We start from the raw sequence: 21315 nt of genomic DNA, 5'->3' as shown, positions 1-21315 counted from the left end.
AACCGTATGCGTCGCCATTAACCCTTCATACCGATCCAAAGATCAATCGTTTTCCATGACAAAAAATTCCATAAATTCATTTTCCAGCCTACCTTGTCGACCCTTTTCCACAATCATCGCCCAAAATCCTCGTACAGGCGTGCCTCCTCGACTTTGAATTACGCGCTATGAAACGCACACCGACTCGCAGGAAAACATTGCACTCTTCCATGAGTATCGTGTTTCCACGAGGAGTACACGAAGGAGGAGGACGCGAGAAGGACGAGGAGGAAACGCGAGAGGATAAAGGCGAGGGGAGGGGTGGTTATATTGCGGACCCTCTGTGGAAGAGGGGCGAGGCGGGGGAGCAAAGAATTATACTACGTGCCTGGAGTGTCAAGTCGCGGGGGTGGTTTATGGTGGAACCGTAGATACGAGCCAGCCGTTCGAGGTCGCGAGCATCCGCCGATTGCTCCATCTCTCTCGCGCCTTCCACGGTTTGTTAATGGCTCCTCTACCCCCCCTTGAATACATCGCTTCATTTTCCCCGATTTGTTAACAAAGATTGTCCAAAAAGAGGGTTTTGAAGTAGAGTTCACTTTTATTGTGAATTTAAGCTTTATTCTTAAAATAGGCTTCCGCTCCTTCTTTGGAATTTTCCAAAAAAAATGGAAGGAACAGTGATCGAACACGTCAGGTAGGCGTCGCGTGTTCGTTTGCTAATTAAAATTCGATTTTAATCGAAGTGTTTTTTTTTCTTCTTTCTTTTCGCGAATAATAAAGCGAAAGGGGTGGGGCAGGATCTATAATAGATCGAGGTAACCTTGTGACGTGTTCGATTTTGCAGAAGGAGTGCAGAAATACCGCGTCCTCGCGAGGGAAAGAAAAACAATGGAGGAGCGAGCGCGGAGGGGCCCGCGTTGGAAAAGGTAAACTGAAAACTAAACTTGAAAAGCTATTGGCTGTATAGCCTCTCAAACACGGCTTCGGGATCGGTGTCAAGTACCGTGGACAAATATTTACAGGCTACGTTTGCCCTAATCTTTGAACCTTTTAAATCGCCGTTCGGGAAGGACGTCGCCTTATGGGAGAAGAACAAAGATTCCTCCTCGACAGCAATGCAAAATCCTTAAACTCTCTCTCTTTTTTTTCGCACCATTTTGAAACTGTCCACACCATTTATAAATCCATTATAATATATTCTTCTCCAGTTCGTTTTTCGTTCTACCAGAATTGATAAGAATAATCACTTACTCCTCGTACTTCTTTCTCATAATTCTTATATCACCCTGCCAATTAAACTTCCTCCTTCCTCACCGATCTTAATGAGCTTGAAACGGGATAACGGATCATTCTTTGAAAGGAAAAGAAATTTCGAAATTTCGCCAATATTTTTCTTCGAATATTTTTACTTTTTAATGTCGAGGAAATGCGGATTGAAGGGCACACGATTCCACGTAGCAAGCGTATTAAAATGAAAACCGATAACCTTTCTTTCGAAAAAAAAGTATTATTCGACAATCGGAGGAGATACAACTTTGCCTGCCTTCGAACTTTCGAACAATCCCTTCAAACAACGTCTTCACTCCTGATCAATATTCTCATTCGCATTCCTCGAGACCCAAGATTACGCCTAGATTAGCTAATTGGCAAAAAGGGACCCGGGGGTAAATTAACCGCCTAAGCTTATCGCGATGGAATGGAATACACCGTGGAGATAGTAGACGGAGAGAGAGAGAGAAACACCGTCACGTTTGATCGAAACGTTTCGGAACCCCGTTCTATTTTCAGCAAAAACACGAATCGTAAGCAAAGGGAGGAAACAGAGAAAGAGAGAGAGAGAAGAGAAGAAAAAGAAAGAGAGAGAATGCGCTTTCGTGCACGGCAAACGTTGAAACAATGGAGGAAGAATGGGGACCAGGACGAGGGATATGATGAAAATGGATGGCAAATTTTTTTTTTTTTTTTTTTTTTTTTTTTTTTTTTCTTTCGACGAGCGAAACACACGGCGTAGTGTGTTTTAAAAGCGTGTTTCTATTAGACGCCGGCCACCCCAAAGCTTGCAGCAGCAGCATTTTGTGCACAACCTTCACCGGAAGTAATGGAAAATTCCATGAAGGCAAAGCCAGCTCTACTTAACCGGAGACAAAATGAGAGAGGGGAGGGGGGGAGAGAGAGAGAGAGAGAGAGAAATTTTCGCCAACACACGCGGGGATTTTTAATTTGAATCCTCTCCACACCAGTTTAAATCGCGTTAATTGCGCGTGTCGGTTACGCGCCATTTTTAATAAAATTCAAAATTTATTCACAGGATTGTGCATTCGGATTGTTGTTATTATTAATTTCATTGTTGGAATAAGCTTCGTTAAAGAGGGGAGGAAAAAAAAGAGCAACTTTAGTGGAATTTATCATGATTTGTGAATCTTTCAGAATGTCGAGTTAACCAGTAAATTCTTGTATTAATATTAATAGTGTGAATCATAACGGTTCGGTCGAACGATATCATGTACAAATAAATCTTTGCGCCTCGTGTATTATTCGAGAAACTTTTTCACGAGTAGTTTAAAAAGTAAAAATGCCGATGGAAACATTTTGAGAGTCATACTCGAAAAAATAATCGTTTTTCCATACACGAATGTAAGATTGATTCGATTTCGAGAAATGGAGGAGGACCACGATTAAATATCGCCCTTCCTTAAATTGTCGCGCAACCCTTAAATTACTCTTTCTTCTGGTTGACACCAAGACAGCCCCTCCTCCTTAAAACCACAATTTATTCACTTCTCTGTTCAAAATCCTTATTTCAAAAGTTTCCGGCCTGAAACCAGTCTAATTTCACACCCAATCCTTCTTCTTCATCCCCCATGAACGTGTCGCACCCCATCAACTTGCCCCCTTCTCTCAAAATATAAATCCAACGTAACCCTAACTCCAACACGTTCACTTCGCCAAAGTTTCGGTTGTAAAATCTCGGGGTAAAGTTTCACTACACTCGATGCTTTTGCCAACTTTATTGCGGGTCACTCGATTCGAAAAGAGGGGGTGGGGATCAATGACGATAATATTTAATCGTAATGACTTTTTTTTAATACAATTCCAGAAATATCAGGATGATCTTTCTCCTTCATTCGTGTCCACGAATATTCTTAAGAGATACTCGAGACTCTCGGCGAAATATAATAATATAAAGTTTATAAGCAAAAATGAAAATCTCTTTGAAGGAATAACATTTTTACTCTACAAACGGAGGATCAGAGCACAGAAGGTTATTAATGAAGCAACTAGTTTCAGAGCTAGTTAATTTCTTTGATTTAAAAATAAAAAATAACGAAAATGCAAAGCTGCGAATTCGAGACTTTGCACTTCGATGGATGCACTTCGAAATCAGTTTCACTCCGATCGCGTTGATACTACGCGCAACTTAACATTTAGCACCGATTCCACGGAATATTGGATTGCGATATAGCGCGGTGATATCAGGTTTTGATTCGATCTTCGATCAACTTCAATTCTGGAACTCGTTGGCCCTTTGACGGCGAGTTCCGGTTGCCGGATCGATCCCCGGGAGGCAACGAACGCGATATCGTTTGGATTTTGGCCGTTTATGAATTTTCTTGTTAAAGGGAGTGTGGGTATTTGGTCTGGTTTGCGAATTGAATGAATAATCGATATGGCGAGGGGTGTTGGTATTTCCACGGGAAATGGAAGTTTGAAGTGGCGATCGGTTGGCAAAACCTTTACTATTGCTGTTCGTGGTGGATGGGCGCATTTGAAAAAGCTTGTTGTTTTTCAACTTAAGGAACGTTTGAATTGTAAACGAAGTATTAATAAAGATGTCTTTAAAAAAAAATAATTTTGCGCGTGAAACTATTTGATTATATCCCAAGCGATCTAGGGATCCCTAGAATTCGGGATTTGTAACGAAAGAGCAGAATCTCCGCAGGAACATAATTTCACGTGATCATTAACGCAAGATCGTTTGCACTCTTTCACATTTTCTATGAAAATGTGAACGACTCGTTAAAATTAACGATAGATAGATGGAAAAGTAATGACAAGATCGAAGAAATACAAAGTGAAATCAATAATGATACGATTAAATTTTTATCGCCGAGAAGAAGGGCCACGTGAGAGATTGTTGTTTTTAAGTTGGGAAAGTTTGAATTGTAAACGAAGTATTAATAAAGATGTCTTTAAAAAAAAATAATTTTGCGCGTGAAACTATTTGATTATATCCCAAGCGATCTAGGGATCCCTAGAATTCGGGATTTGTAACGAAAGAGCAGAATCTCCGCAGGAACATAATTTCACGTGATCATTAACGCAAGATAGTTTGCACAGTTTCCATGAAAACGTGAACGACTCGTTAAAATTGACGATAGATAGATGGAAAAGTGATGACAAGATCGGAGAAATGCAAAGTGAATAATGATTAAATTTTTATTGTCGAGAAGAAGGGCCACGCGAGAGGTTGTTGTTTTTCAAGTTAAAGAACGTTTGAGTTGTAAATGAAGTGAAATTGAGATTATATCCCAATCGATCTAGGGATCCCTAGAATTCGGGATTTGTAACGAAAGTGTAGAATCTCCGCAGAAACATAATTTCACGTGATCATTAACGCAAGATAGTTTGCACAGTTTCCATGAAAACGTGGAAGACTCGTTAAAATTGACGAATATAGATAGATAAGAAGGTAGTGACAAGATCGCAAAGTGGGATCCGCGGTGATTCGATATTCGCGGAGACGATGCCGCGATTCGATTAAACTTTTATCACCGAGGGTGAGAAGAAGGGCCACGTGAGAATTCCAATCGAGGAACCTACTGCGACCTGGAACCGTTCTCATTTAGCTCTCGAGAGCGCGAGAATTACCTTCCGATAGATTGTTCCAGGCCTGAATCTAGAACTAGAGGAGAAACATTTCTAGAGTAACGACCGATTTATTCTTCGTTCAATTCGATTTTCATTATCACGAATGTATAAAATTTTTAAACTTTTCTTGAACTTTCGAAATGTTTCGATGTTCACTCTATGAAAATTTCTCGCCATCGAGTCCAATTGAAAATTCACAAACATACGGGCAATTTCGTTAATTCGTGGTAAAAGAATATAGAATGATATAGATGCAGAGGGGGAGGACGACGAAACACCCGCGAGAGTTATTTTTCGAGCCAGAATCGAACCGTATACACGCTTTATATTCATGAAATCGGGTGGGGAAAAAAAAAAAAAAATGGCATCAATGTTTAAACACTTGTTTGTCACTGACAAGTGTCAACTGGTACACACCCGTCTTCAACTTTCATAACGATTTCGATGATTGGACCACCACGTTTATTTGTCCACCGCATCGAAAACACTCGTATCGATCTATTCCTGCTCCAACGAAAAGAAGAACATAAAACACAATTCTTTTTAAAATCTCTAAAATCGAAAAACCACCGTTTCCATCCGCCCAAATTCAACCATATTCCGCTTCATCACACGAACTCCCATGAATTCATTCGAGAATGACCACGAATTCCATCCCTCGAATTCAAATAAGAAAAAAAACCTTCTAAACACCCGCTCTCTTTCTCTCTTCTCCGTTAAATCCTAAAGAACAAAGCCTAGGAAATAAAAATAAAAACTGCAAACACAAAAAAAAAGGGAGGGCAAACAGAGAATCTCTCCGATGAAAAGAGACCAACCCTCTCCTCCCCTCTCCCAACCCCTGCAATATTCGAGGGTGGTGATAAAATCGAAAAAAAAAAAAAGAGAAGAGAAAGAGAGAGAACAGTGACTCCAGGTACGGGTTGGTGAAAAAGGACGCGATGAAGACGCGGATAAACGCGGCGTGCGGTTCGCGTGGCGGCACCACGTTGTGCACATAACGCGCGCGACGCCGACGCCAACGCCGACTGCTGCAATGCGGCGATGTCGGCATTTTAATTGAAAACGCCGCCTCGGCTCGCGATACCTCCTCGCCCTGGTATCGCCCTCCTCTCTCTTTCTCCGCCGAGCCGACACCAGCTTCTCTCGCTTCCTTCGCTCATCCATTCGTGGTTTATTAATGAACGTTAATGTCGTGTAGGTGTGCGGCTCTCGTTCCTTTTAATTGCGCCCCTAAATTATTCACCGTCACGTGGCCTCGAATATCTTCTCGATTCCTCGCGGAAAAATCGGAAAACTCGTGTCCAAATCCGAGGTAGGAAGGAAAGGTAGGAAGGCGTTTGTCGCTTCAACGTTCGATCGAGACAAGCGGGTGAATATGAATTTTGTTACAACAACACCTACCCGACTCCTACTCGTTTTGCTTTATTTATTATCATCGGACGCTCTCTGACCTCCGTCAAAATCCGTATCAAAGGTCAACTAAAGTTTACACCCACGTTGAAAAATCAATCGTTAAATACGTGTCATTAAAAACTCAGGATCCGAATTAAAAAAATCGATTTATCCAACGACGCCAACACATTTCGCTTGAATGAAGAAGCTGAAAATCGTAAGAAGATCCGAGTCTAATAAAATCTCGAAAGGTTTTAAAAAAAGCCTCCCCTGGTGGGGATGATGGTTACTCTGCGAAATGGACGCGGTGTCGAATGATAACCAGCCTCGGTGCAGACGAGATGGAATGGCGTCGACTGACGAGAGAGAGAGAGAGAGAGGCCGGACGCAAAGGGAGACGCATTGTTTACAGTAATGAAGGCGTAAATAAGTGATGAGCCGCGCGACGCATCGATCTCGGCCGGGCCACGGCTCCGTTTGATACGGCACTGCACCCGGGGGTGGCCATCCCCGCCCTCCAACTCCGCGCAGATGTCGACCAGCTCTTTTCCCGCCTGCTCCTCCTTTCTTTCTCGCCCTATGTGTCTCTCTCTCTCTCTCTTCAACCTGTACCTCTTTTCTACCTTTCCATCTCTGTCTCGCTCCCAGGCTGGCCACTGCTAGAGGTTTAATAACCTCTTTCTGCGATATATAGGCGAGGTTTTCATACGAAAACCTCGGGATGGTATTAATCGACGATTAAGAATTTTTGAAGCAAGAAGTATAGAGTTTTTATTAAAAAAAAAAAAAAGAAGAATGGGAATTAACGACTTATACATTTTGGCCATGGATTAAATACTTATAGATGTAATTTTTTTCACGGATTTGCAAATATCATTTTTTAGATTCTCTATGCTTTCAGTGAGTAATTCGTTTGATTATTCCAGCAAAGTTTCTTCGTGTTTGGGAATTGATTCTCTTCCCGTTCATCGACTCCAATCGAGGAAAATGAATTTTTTAACGTCCCAATTTTGTAATTATTATTAGATATTTATCGATTTCCGTAATATCTTAATTATCGATTTATGGGATATAGCCACACGTAATATATATTTTATATCTTCGTGGATGTTTTCACGTAAAGCGTTCTGGCGAATCGATGGTAAAATACGATACGACGGCCAATCGCAGTCGCTCCTCGCCTTCCGTTTTCCTTTCTAGGATTCATGTTAATAGGAAACGTTTATTATATGTTTATTGTACGAGCATCCGGTGTGCTATTTTTTCCACTAGCTTGACTCGTATCGTATCGTATTCCATTTAAACCGACGATTTACCACCGAGCTCAGTGATTCCATATTATCTGATCAAAGAACTGTACAACGCATGGGCGAGACTGCATAACACACACTTTTTCTATCAATTTGTTTATAATACTTTTCGAATTTAGAATATCGAAAAGATGGTAATTCCTTGAAATTGAAGTAATTCGAGAAAAATGGAATGAAAAGCTATATACAAACGATCGATCCAAATATTTTTTTTTTCCCCTAAATTTCCTTCACAAAAAAACCGCAAACCGGAATGATAAAAATGTTATATATTTTTCGATACGAAACTGTATACGAAACTTTTCCACCAGAGATCGACGAAGCAAATAAACGAAGCGATTGAATAACGGATGTATCTAGTACTACGAGAATATCAGATATTACATTTCACCAATCTCTAATTTCTATAAAAATTCATTTACTTTCGACACACGCGACACGAAATTCTCCTCGAAAACAACTTTAATTATCCACATGCGTATATTTTATATGCGCGTTGTATATCGTTCCACATCTCTGCTTACGTCGAACGAATCGTTCCATTCAGTTCACAGCAAAAACATAAATCACAATTTCCATTCATCACTTTCACATCCTAATCGACTTCACGGATTACCGTCGATCGGTCTCACATCCAACAGGAAAAAGCGAGACGGAATCGCGTTGAAAAATCGAGGACCCGGTCACCCTCCGCCCAATGAATTAATCAATCAATTAATTAATTAATTAATTAATCGAGAGAGAAAAATTCGACGAAACGAGAAGCCCTTCCATTATGCAATATCGACGCAACTGTATGCCACGAGATAACGTGCATACACGATCGACCTTGCGTTTCAGAAAGCGGCGACAAACAGCGTGTCGGGTTTCGCGGCGTTAGGCTGCTAGACGAGTAACCTAATTATTCAAGAAGTGGACTAATTTGGATGGTGCCGCGGACGTGGATTAATTTCTGCGGCTCGAACAAGGAAGAGCGCAATTATGAATCGCGTTTCTAGAGGATGTTGGCTTGGGTTTCGAAGCGTTTCGCGTTGCTGGAAACAAAACGCTTGCCTGCTTGGAAAATCGAGCGAAAAGTTAAAAATTTAAGAATTTAATACCGAGAATCCGAAAACGGGATTCGTTGGAAAATTGTATGGCAATCGTACACAGTTGAGATAATTTTTAATTTACATGATCCATGAATTAAATGCTTTTGCGAAAAGTAAAATTTAAGAAATAAGATGAGAAGAAGAAAAAAAGAAAAGAAAAAAATCTCGCACACAGTCGAGATAATTTTTATTTTATAATTTTTATTATCCGCTTTGAAGTAGATTTATTTCTATAAATTTGAAGGTAACGTTATTGAAACTTGTTTAAATTGATAAATAGAAAAGTACCGTGGAAAATGGATCTCTCTACGTGATCTTTCGATTATTATCCGTTTTATTTTATTATTCTTTATTGAATAGAAAAAGAAATATTTAAATTTGCATATTTTATACAAAGAGGGAAGAAGAGGGATAAAAAAGAAAGAAACCCTCGATCGATGTAAAGCAAAGATTTTCAATAACGATAAAATGTGAAAATTTGAAGGAATCTTTTCATTTTAAGAAACGTAAATTTAAATAGCGAAAAATTATTTAATAAAGAAGCATAATTGTATTAAAGAAATTCGAATGGAGCGAGAAATAATTCAGACGTGTTAAAAATTCTCTGAAATATTAGATTTTCATATAGTTCGATTAATATATGAAGCGGAAGTGTCTAAGAAAAGACGATGATCGAAGAGGAAGAATTATTCGAAAATCTTTTTTTCCTTCTTATCTGCATACGTAATATCGATTCTAAACGCGAATTAAGCGTTTCTCACGCGTTTTTACGCGGATTAACATAACAGGAAATTAGCAATCGAATAATAAAATCGTAAACGTCCACAAAGATTTCCCGAATTGAATTCGATTTTCTCGTCCGAAACTGTTACATTTTTTTTTTTTCGTCGTTTGATCGAGAAAAAACGTAGATAAAAAAAATTTCAAATTTTGAAAAACGCGATCTTATTTTTAAGAATACGGAAGATTAAAAGAAAGAAAGAAAGAAAGAAAGAAAGAAAAATTAAAACGTTACAATCTCGACTCGATGACACGACTGGTTTTCAATAATACTCGAGCAGATCGGTTTGATCAACAACATATTTGTATGCACATACGATTATAAAAATTCACATTTCTGGAAATTTATTATTGCAACATCTTCGATATTCACAATTCTTAATCATCCCTTTCTCTTATTTAAATCTATTAAATATCAAATTCGAATCGATAATTTTCGTATTAATTTACAATTAATGGTCGATGAAACAAATACGATCTGTCCTCTTCTACATAATTCGTGACGCCATTCGTTCGTAACTAATCAACAACGCGCTATCTATGCAGATACGAGACAAAAGAAGCTCGATTGACGTTCAGTCCTTTCTTTCGACGGACTATCGTTTAATAATCGACGTCATTTTTCTTTTCTTTTTTTAACACTAATTCCAAAACAATTACGTCAAAATCACGTATAGTATAAACCAAACAATTATAAACAATCACTTTTCACATCCTCCATTGACATATATATAATCCCCAACATCACGCTTTCGTTGAATTTACTTTTCAATGAAAGATTAATTCGATCTCGTTACTTCATTCGTTCAACTTCCTGTTAAACGTACAACTCTTAACAGTCTTTGCTTCATTAAATTTTCTTCCCTCGTCCATGCCTATTTACGATCCTTTCACGAAGCTCTTTAATTTTTTTTTTTTTTTTTTTTTTTTACATAACAAAAACTTCTCCTTTATACAAACACGAACACTCGCCTTTTACCTTTTCCAACGCGTGAAAAATTTCGAAATAAGGGTGTCGTCCTCTCCGTGTTTCGATCGTGTAAAAATACACGTAGAGAATCCACGTGTGAGAATGCGTTTTGGAGAAAAAAAAAAAAAGAAACGATTGTTTGGCCGAACCACACCCTTTGCCACTCGGTTGGTTCAATCGAGCAATGCAATAAATCACAAGTCGGTGAACTCGAAGGGGATCAACGCTTACGTCATCACGAGAGGAGGACAGACAGCGTTCGATATATCATTGGAAATAATACTCTCTTCGTCGCGGCTAATTATCGTTGTTGCAACGAACGAGCGCGAAAGTATCTATCGGTTATCGGTTCGAATATTGGTGATTTTCCTCCACCATTTTTTCTAATCTAATTCTCAAAGGTTTTAACCCTTTCTCTAACTAATCTTGTTTAACGTTTATATAAAACGTTTTGTGCTTCAATATCTTGTGCATCTTTGAGCATAGTAAAGAAAGAAAATTTGATATTAAACTGGTATATTGTTTTGTGTGAATTTTAATAATAACGCGATTACCAAGATGCAGTAGTCCCTCAACTATTATTGTTCTTATTTTTCATCTTCATCGATTACATCTCTATTTTCCGTCGTTAACGAAAAATTGAACTAATTCCATCACCATATACCATCCTTACAAAACTGAAGAAATTTGAAAATAATATTTCCATCGCCACGACTGTCAAACTCGAATTAAAACGCCGAAAATGTAGTTCAGATAAAAAAATCATTATTATTCTACGCTTTGTGAGATTATATACGTAAAGAGCTCGGGAATCTGTTCACGAAATTTTAAAAAAAATCGATTATAAATAATTATTGTCGTCGTTCGAATGATCGCATCGATCATCTCTGAATGGTTGGAGCACTTTTCGAAAAAATTCTTTTCCACGTTTTTTTATCCGAAAAATATTCCGGAAAAAATTATTCAAAGCAAAGTTTTCGAAAAGAGGAAAGATTCGAAGATATGTTTGAAGGAAGAAAAGAAACGGGAGCGAGCGCCAAGTGAAAAGGAAAATAATGGAAGAGGCGGCCACTTCGCGGTGGAGAAAATGACAGTGGCGCGCTAAATTCGTGATTTACAAGTGGAACGGAAGTGGCTATCGCACAAAGCCGTGCACGCGGACCTAATACACTCGTAAACGAATTTTATTGTCGCGTGGTTGCGCAAACAAGTAGCCAGAGGCTGGCTCCGCGGAAAATAGAGCGGTGTGTATCGTCGATACACAGCCTAACCTAAGTAACGAGAGCTTGTCGACAGAGGTTAGACGATTTTTTTCTTAAATTCCATTCCACTCGAAGAAGAATTGTTTCTTTTTATCGAAATTTTCCAAGAAGAAGAAAAACAAGGAGAGAAATTTCAGTATAAAAAATTTCGTATAGATCGATTCGTATTCTTCAAAGATTGGTATCGATCCTCGTATAAAATTATTCGTAAAGAAGGAGGAATCTTTCGAAATTTCCCAAGAAGAAGAAAAAGAAGAAGAGAAATTTCAGTATAAAAAATTTCGTATAGATCGATTCGTATTCTTCAAAGATTGGTATCGATCCTTGTATAAAATTATTCGTAAAGAAGGAGGAATCTTTCGAAATTTTCCAAGAAGAAGAAAAAGAAGGAGAGAAATTTCAGTATAAAAAATTTCGTATAGATCGATTCGTATTCTTCAAAGATTGGTATCGATCCTTGTATAAAATTATTCGTAAAGAAGGAGGAATCTTTCGAAATTTTCCAAGAAGAAGAAGAAGAAGGAGAGAAATTTCAGTATAAAAAATTTCGTATAGATCGATTCGTATTCTTCAAAGATTGGTATCGATCCTTGTATAAAATTATTCGTAAAGAAGGAGGAATCTTTCGAAATTTTCCAAGAAGAAGAAAAAGAAGGAGAGAAATTTCATATAAAAAATTTCGTATAGATCGATTCGTATTCTTCAAAGATTGGTATCGATCCTTGTATAAAATTATTCGTAAAGAAGGAGGAATGTTTCGAAGGTAGGAGAGATCGAACACGATTTATCGCGAACGAGCAAGAAGCAAGTGAAGGTTCCGTTCGATTCGAGGAGTGTGTTTACAGCTTCGTCGCGTCCCACCACGTCGGCCGAGTTATTTGCAGTTGCGCGATTGCGCCCGGTCTGTTTTTGCGCCAAAATGTAGAGGGAGGAAGAGAGAAGGAAAGAAAGGGAGAGAGAGAGAGAGAGAACGGTTGAGGAGCAGATTATCGTATACTTTATGTCACACGTTTTATAATTCTGCGTTCAATGTCGCGGCAAAAACATCGAGGAAACGCGGCAACGCTTTAAAGCGACGCGCTTCGCGATAGATTTGTACTATTATTATTAGTATTGTTATTATAAAAGAAAACTCAACACTGTCAAATTCCTTCGCGTTTATCGGTTTGAGATAATTCCTTAAGAGCTTAAATTAAATGTGTTAACCCTTTGCACTTATACGTCGCTGTCACACTACATTTTATTATTATATTTACACTCTAGGGACTTTTGTTACGATGTTTTCTTTCTTTTAAGTTTAAAACTGCTGAACATAAAATAAAACAAAAGATGTGTAATACACAATATTACATAGATTTTCACTGGTCGAGTGATCGAGATGGAGATAAAATTTATTTTATATATTTATATACTATAACTTCTGGTAATATATTCCCAGAAAAGTGTTTTCATTTTGATCGAATATAAAGAGGGTTAAACCAGTTGTAAAAACACATTCTCTCTCCTCCCCAGTTCAGCAATATATCAAGATATAATTTCTCGAATAATTTCCACTTTGAAATTTTTCTTCTACCCCCCCGATTGTACGAGGGGGAGGGCCGCGAAGAAATGCATGGAAGAAGAAGAAGAGGCCTTTTACAGGCCAAAAATACTCGGCCGGTTTATCGATAATGGCGGCATAATACGAAACGCGTGTAGAACAACCGCCTCTATCTTTAGAGGCGAGCCATCTCGGAAAGAAACGTACGAGTGATCGAACGAGCAGATGAGAGATTTCGACCGGCCGCCTGCAACTTCACCAGCCAACAGACCCACGTGGCCGCTTTTCCACAACAACCCTTTCGATTCTCCTTTATCTTTCTTCCTTCGTTTCATCGTAGGAAAAAAAAAAGTTCAAATAGAATCGAAACATCGTTAATAATTCCTTCCCAAAAGTAATAAATAAACAAATTATCATAACGATGATTGAATGAATTGGAATTGGATTACAAATTTTAGAGGGAAAAGGGAAAAAATTGCTTTGAAATCGAGGTTTAAGTTTTTGGGTAGCGCGGCACGCAACAATGAGACTCGAGTTAAATCTCCATAATCGATGCGAAATTCTGGCGTGTCGCCGAACCACGCAAAATCCAAACGTTCCTCCTCCTTTCTCTCTCTCTCTCTCTCTCTCTCGGAAGACACAAGTGCGACTAAACGTATTTTTGGTCGGTCCTCCGCGTAAGCCCTGCTAATAATGACCGGTTCGAGGAACTATCGACCGCCTTCTGGAACTCATAACTATATATTTGATCCGGGCCAGATAAACATTGCTCTCGAAAATAGTAACCGCGTGCTTGTACCCGTGTTCACCGGCCCGACACATCTTTCTATAAGTGGTTTGTCGCATCGCTTCTTTTTCTCTTCTCGTCTTCGCGAGGAGGAAGGAAGGAAGCGGGCTGAAAATTCGCATGGCAACTTTTTTTCGAACAAAAGTCGCCATTGCAGAAGCAAAACAAGAATCATTTTATTAAGAATTATTTATTAAGAATTAATGTATTATCGATCTCTCTCTTCGCGAATCCGGCGAAATTAAAAATATTGCAAAATATTCGAAATTGTAAAAATATGGCCGAGGACAATGAAAGTTTTCAAAGAAAATTGTGTAACAGGATTTAACGTTTAAAATTCACTTGTCAATGATTATTTTTCCCTCCGTTGCTCCATCTGATCGTAAAGTAACATTTATGAAGCAATTGAAAGGAAAAAAGAAAAAAAAAGAAACCCACTTTTGCATCTCGCACAGGTTATATTTATAAGGGGGGGAATTATAAAGAATTACTATAAACGCTCTATACGTAATATAAACTCTTACCTAATATACCAATTGAGATAATCGAATCAAAAACTTTGCTTCCCTCCAACATTCTAGAACGAGATTTGTTGCAAGATAGAGTCGGTGCCAATAGATTTCTTAAGAAACACGTCCTTCTTTGTTTTTCAACGTGTAATGATCGTAACACGTACGTAACATCAGTTGCGAAATTCTTCATACCTTTCTTGTCAACTTCAACCGAGAAATTGATTACTCGTTTCGAGTACGGACATTCGTTACGAATGATACGACTCGTTGTTATCGAGAACGAGTTTTTAATAAATAGAGAAGAATTTACTTATCGTCCCAGTAATGTCATATCGATCTTTACATTGTACGAAAGTACGATACTTTTACTTTTTTTTTTAAATTTTTCTCAAGACCAATTGGAAGAATGAAAATTGTCATATTAAAAAAAAAAAAAAAAAAAAAAAAAAATTCACTACTTATGATATTAAATTCAACGTTAACTTATTATTTATCGTAAGTCGATAAACTTACGTTTAAAATTAGCCCGAGTCCATACACGTACAATCAACTCTAAAAATATCGTCCAACTCCACCATAACTAACTCGGCCATTTTTACCATCTCTCTCTAAAAGCTCTGAACACCCAACCAATCTTTATCAACACTCTCGTTATAAAAAAAAAAAAGAAAAAAGAAAACATAAACGATCGAATGAACAAAATCTCCGCAACCGGACACCACAGCACGTGGCCGAAACGAGAAAATCGCGGTGTAACGAAAATCGACCGATAATTTCCGCGAGAGAGGTTCTAAAATTCGTGCGAGCACCATGGAAACGTGGCCCGGAAAAATGAGCCGGTTAAAGGTTTGATATTTGTTGCATGTCCCGCCTCGTCGCCAGACAAACAATATCCCCCCCCCCGTCCTCCTCCTCCTCCTCCTCTCGATTGCACGCGTTGTTTGTATCGCCTCGATTAATTACGATTGTCACCCCGGCCTGCGCATTCTCGCGTTCCAATTACAATTTTCGCCGAGTGTACCGAAAACTCTTTTCTCGCACGGTAAAGTAGACGCGCAGGCGCGTTAACCGACCGATACAACATCGCTAGATAATTAACCGACGGGTTTAATTAACCCGTACCTCGAATTTTTTCTTCCTTTTCTCCCTTTCTCGTTTCTTTCTTTCTTTCTTTCGTCGTTTTGGAAAATCGGGACAATCGCGTATAATATAGGAGAAAACCGCATTGGACCGCTCTCTTCGCGCGATGTCACGGTCGAGTTAAAATTAGCGAGTGAATCGGATTCTGGGAGATGTGCAGCCCGACGCGAATTCGACAAAACTGGTATGCGCGCCCGCCTCGTTCCTTGGCTATTGTTTTCCCTTGGGTATCGAGACGAGATGAAACTAAACGAGCGTCTTTCGGTGAACCATGTTTTTCCAAGTCGGGGATTCGATGAATGTGCGAGTTGAATTCGGTGGAAAAATCGATGATGTTTTTAATAATGTTGAATATCTCGAAACGCGTGTATCAAAATTTTCGACATCTTTTTTAAATTCTAAATTCGAATATCGGGATGGAAACAATTACCTTCGAATGGTAAATTTCGAAATATAACGAATTCGACGATGATCACAAAACCGCGGAACAGCACCATCCTCGAATCGTTCCTCCTTCGCGATTCCCGACGGAACCGTGTCCACGAGGCGTGTTTCCCAGGAGAGGAGGACGTGTTCGCGGTTTTGCCAGGCAGGCCGCGACGAACGTTAGAAGGTGTGCATTCCACAACGGTGCCGCATACCGCGCTGAAATCGATACTCGCGTCTCTCTCCGTTCGTAACCTACATCGTGTCGTGTGTCGAGGCTCTCGTACAGTCGACGGCAAAACGCATTGTCTCGTCCGAATCGGGCGTCGCTATCACGGACCAAACCGCCGTACATTCGATTTGTCCTCTCGCCGCTTCCAATATCCCGATATATAACCATTTCGCTCCGTTCTGCACTCGCGGTTCTTACTCCTCTCTCTCTCTCTCTCTCTCTCTCTCTTTTATCTTTTTTTTTCATCCTTTTTTCAGTCGCTGTGAAATAGTACTTTCTCTCTCTCTCTCTCTCTCTCTCTCCCCCTCCCTCCCCCATTTTTTGTTTAGTGAACGGAACGCGTTGCCTGGTCCTTTTATGGATTTTTGGAAGTCTCGCCGCGCGGTATCGAGGAATTTCAAGTTTTCAATGGAAGATTTTGGAAAGAATCATCGCGGGTTTCGAAATTTTATAACAACGTGTTTTAAATAACTTGAGACTCGAGAAAGATCGATTCGGTTGATTCGGCGATTATCCATTTAAAATTATCTGACATTCTGGATAATTAAAAAATCAGCATTTCGATCGAGACAAGACTGAGAGAGAGAGAGAGAGAGAGATCCTTGAGAGATACGTTCTTTCGACGTTCTTACGAATATTTTTTTTTTTTTTTTTTTTTAATAAAATTTCAACGAAATCTTAGGTTTAGGATTAAGAAAGAAAAAAAAAAAGGAAGATCACACACTTTCAACGAGAAAATCGCTCGTTCCATTTGGAACGATCATCGAGCGCCGACTTAGACCCCCCCCTCGTCTATCGATTACGCGAGTTTTCGCGCTTGCTGTGCGTACGCGCCGCCATTCATTACCCGGTTTTGTACCCGATACGATATAAATCACCGGCGTTTGAATTTTTACTGCTGGCGCGCGATGACACCTCTTTTTTTTTTTTCTTCGCCTCTCTCGGCGTCCCAGCCAACCCTCGACGCGTATTTGCATGTAAAACAGGCCAGGGTGCGTGCAGTGTGACGCATAAATATTAACAAAGTGCGTAACTAGTTTCGTCGAGAGCTTTTGGAAGAAAAGCTATCTTTCCCAAACTTGTTAAGATTTCCTCTCTCTTCTTTTGAGAGAAGATGTTAGGAGCAAGGATTCAAAAGATAATATACATATTTGTCGTTCATGGGCGATTTTTTGTTGTCGTTCCAGCGTTATTGTTACTCGTTCAATTTACAATTTAATTGAATTTATGATTTCGCTCGGAAAGAGGGAAGAATAAAGTTTGGAAAGAAGTATGCGGTTAATTACGAGTTTGTTAATAAAAGAAAAAAGCACCAATCGTGGAGCGAGTCTAGTCGAGAGTAGCGATGGCTACGTGCCGTGGACGGGCACGAACAAATAATTCAAGCAATGCGTGTGTCGTATAATAAGATATTTTATCGATCACATCACGAGTTATATCGCGAAAGAAATTACGATGCCCACCTTCTTCGGTATACGTTGCTTTTTGTTAACAACTCGTCGACAAAAGGAAAATGTTTACGTTCCAAAATGTTTCGTTCGAAAATGTTTGACCTCATTTTTTACTCTCTATTCCATGCTCCATCGACCACCAATGTTTTAACACGACTCGATTAGATTGAAATATCGGGTAACACGAATTTTGAAACGAACTTTTGAATAAACGAAGAGAGAAATATATCGAAAATAATTTTCGGGCAAATAGGAATTTAGAAACAGGCGAGGGGGTGGTACTTGATCATCGTGATCGACCAATTTCTTGCGAAGAAAGTAATTAATCGAAAACACTGTCAAGCGTCTCGTAGAGACTTCGCGAGAGAGGCTGTCGCGTTAATATCTGGACACGCGCACACGTTCGGAAACAGTGCTCTCTTCACGAAAGTTCTGTTCAGCTCGACGAGTGTTGTTCCATTATCAAATCGTGCTTCGAGTGGTGTACGAGCGAGCGAACGGGAGCGTTAAAACACAGAGTCAAACATGGCCAGAGAATATAAATGAAAAAAAAAAAAAAAAAAAAAAAATTTTCTACAGAAAGAAAGATTAAAAACATTTATGATTCTGAAATATAATCTCAACTGCAACTGCTGTGTGTGGTATAAAAAGTTAACGATAAAAAAAAAGATTTGTATTTCATGATTGATTCCGTTTTCAATAATTATTGAATAAATATTGATAAATATTTGATCGGTTAAAAAAGATAGAAGTGTCACAGCTCAAGCATAAAATATATTGATAAACTATCCGAACTACCAAAATTATCCCAAAGATATACAACGAAATCACTAGTGTTAATTAAAAAAAAAAAAAAAAAAGAAAAAAAATTAAAAAATCGTTAATTAAATTATTCGTTTCGGATTGTTTATCGATTGTCAAAAGTATAATCCGTAATATACGATTGGAGGAGGGAAATACTATAAATAAGAACAAAACGCCAAAATTCCTTCCATCCAGGGAACAAAGAGCAGAAACCAGTTCAAAGGTCAAGCTCTTTCAAACCGAGTTTCCTGCTCGCTCCGCGTAACAATAATAATTCCAAGCAATTTATATTTAACACGAGACCACGTGTATAGATCTCGCCACGAAGGGGTCAAGATGAAGGTCACTCGAAAAGGAAACGCGTCCTTGTTGGCCGCCATTACGAATATGTAGATCGACGGTTCGGGTCGATCGATAACCCTTCGACGCGTACCTCACAAACGATCACCGCTTATGCATATCTCCGTCAAATCTAAAAACCAACACGAGGCGTTTCGAGAAATACGTAGTTTCGAGAAATCTCGTCGTCCTTCCTCTCTCCATATCCCTCTCTTACATTATCTTCTTATAATCTCTGCTAATTTTTCTCCTCATGAAAATGAATATATATGTATATATATACCCCCTCGATGCGAGCAATCCTGATGAAAAGGTGATTTTCTTTGAATTTTTCGAAATGAAATTGAACAAATTTACCCGATCCTTTCCTTAAAAAAAAAAAAAAAAAAAGGAAACGCACAAAATGGAGGAAAATTTGTCTAAACCGGCCTGCATACGCGCCAACAGCCTCCAAGAGGAAGGGAAAAGGAGGGGGGAAGGAGAAGATCTTGCGATGGAAAAGCTCCTCTCTCTGGCGGAGGAGCTTAGTCATTATCATTCGAATGCTCGAAGCATCCCGACGATTTGAATATTTCGTCAATTAAGCCGGTCGCCCGATTTGCATAGGTGAGGACAGGGTCGCCAACCGACGATTTATTTCCATGCGTGAAACGTTGGCGGCCGATCGATACCGATTCTCCGCCAACAGGAGGGAGAGAGAGAGATAACATCTCTCATCCCGTCTATCTTCTCCTTTTCCCTTTTTTCCTCTCTCCTCCCTTCCCTCCCCGTTAACCTCGATTTTTCGACCGCGGAAATTGCTTCGAGGCCGAAAGAAAAAGGGGGGAGCCTCCTACCGAGGAGTGGAAAAAAAGGCATCCCCCTCGGGGATCCTCCACGTACCTAGTGACACGAATAAAATTCCTACGATTCGAAGAAACAGGGAAGATACCCGATTGATTCTGTCAGGTTAAGGTTGGAAAATTGTCGATCCTTCGTATTTCTTTCTTTTTTTTTAATTCGAGATGATTAGTTGCTAATAGAAAGGATGAATTTTTAGATGTCGTGGGATGCGACGGATCGTTTCACAAATTCGAGTTTTAACAGGATTAGAAATGTCTTGCAAATGTTTAATATTATTTAAAATGAAATTAGTTTTAACGAGGTTTATTCGCGTGATATGGTGTTACGAAATAGGGGTCTGATTTCGAGAATTCTGCTTGCATTAACAGATTCGATTCGTATCGTAACGTTTGATACCTTAACACGTGACGTGGAGATGCAGCGTGAAAGCCCTCGAACAACGATGAAAAGCATTTATCATCTCGAAACACGACATTAATATTCGATATCGACGTTCGGCCCCTGAATGGCCGAATATCGGTATTCATTTTCGAACATTAAATCGATCTTTCACGAATCATTTCATTATTTTTGCTAAATATTATTTACACGTTTCGTTTCAACGAATTAATTTCAACATTTTTATCAATAATTATACATAAGATCGATTTTCTTTTTTTACACGTCGAACGAGCATTACTACTACTCCCTACTACCATATTATAAATTCTACCGCAGGAAACAATAACTTGACACACTTGATAAAAATTTATGCGTTAATTCCTCGTATCTGCTATCGACCCAACTTATAAAAACGTATTGCGTTCGTTTCTAACGCTTGCAAAAACTTTGTAAGAATTCAAACAAGTGACAAACGTAAACGTTTCCACTTCAAAAAGAAAAAAAAAAATTATCCATCGTTTTAAATTTCCTCGTAAAAAAAAAAGAGAGAGAGAGAGAAAGAAAGACTGCTTCTTTACTCTTGCAAAGAAGAAGAGAAGACACAACAAAACGGAGCGTGATAAAAATAAAAAAAGGAATAAAAAGAGAAAAAAATCGAAGGAAAATAACGCGTTTCTAAATATAGTATCAATGACACCGCATGCGTGTCGCGTGCGTTCGAAACGCGTACATGCGATCGAACGTTTACGTAACCTTTTTGAACCTTTGAAACGGGAGGCGCATGCGCGCACGCTCAATTTCCGGTAATGCACGAGCGTCCGCTTATTAACGCGGCCGACGTGGAAAACACTCGTACTTGGATATCCCGACGCGACGACTACGGGCGGTGGTTGGAAACGTTCCAAGAGAGTGGTGACGGTGGAGGGGGAAGGGATCCGTGAGCAGGGAAAACGAGAACTCTCCTTATTTCGTAACACTCTCCTCGTTTCGATTGTTCGAGAATAAAATACCGATCGCACGCACGATTTTGATTCGAGGAGACGCGAGGTTATAATCAACGTACGTTGTTCATTGTCTAATTGGACAACGTATGTGCGCGTATGTGTGTGTGTGTGTGTGTGTGTGGAGGATGATATCTGCAAAAGGAATTTCTTTATACGAATACACGTTCAATAAACGTTTCGTTTGATCAATTTTTAGA

The 21315-nt window shown here is 39.2% G+C and overlaps 1 protein-coding gene across 4 annotated transcripts in view; it reads right to left on the bottom strand.

The window, feature by feature from the left end:
* mam (neurogenic protein mastermind) overlaps nucleotides 1-21315 on the bottom strand; it is a 214835-nt gene that overhangs the window by 48697 nt on the left and 144823 nt on the right. The gene's annotated exons all lie outside the window — the stretch shown is intronic.

Source organism: Apis florea, unplaced genomic scaffold, assembly GCF_048593485.1.
Source record: "Apis florea isolate Af1SG1 unplaced genomic scaffold, ASM4859348v1 contig_3203_pilon, whole genome shotgun sequence".
In the NCBI taxonomy this organism is placed as follows: Eukaryota; Metazoa; Arthropoda; class Insecta; order Hymenoptera; family Apidae; genus Apis; species Apis florea.
The sequence above is the reverse complement of the archived record's forward strand: the minus strand, read 5'-3'. Positions and strand labels throughout refer to the sequence as shown.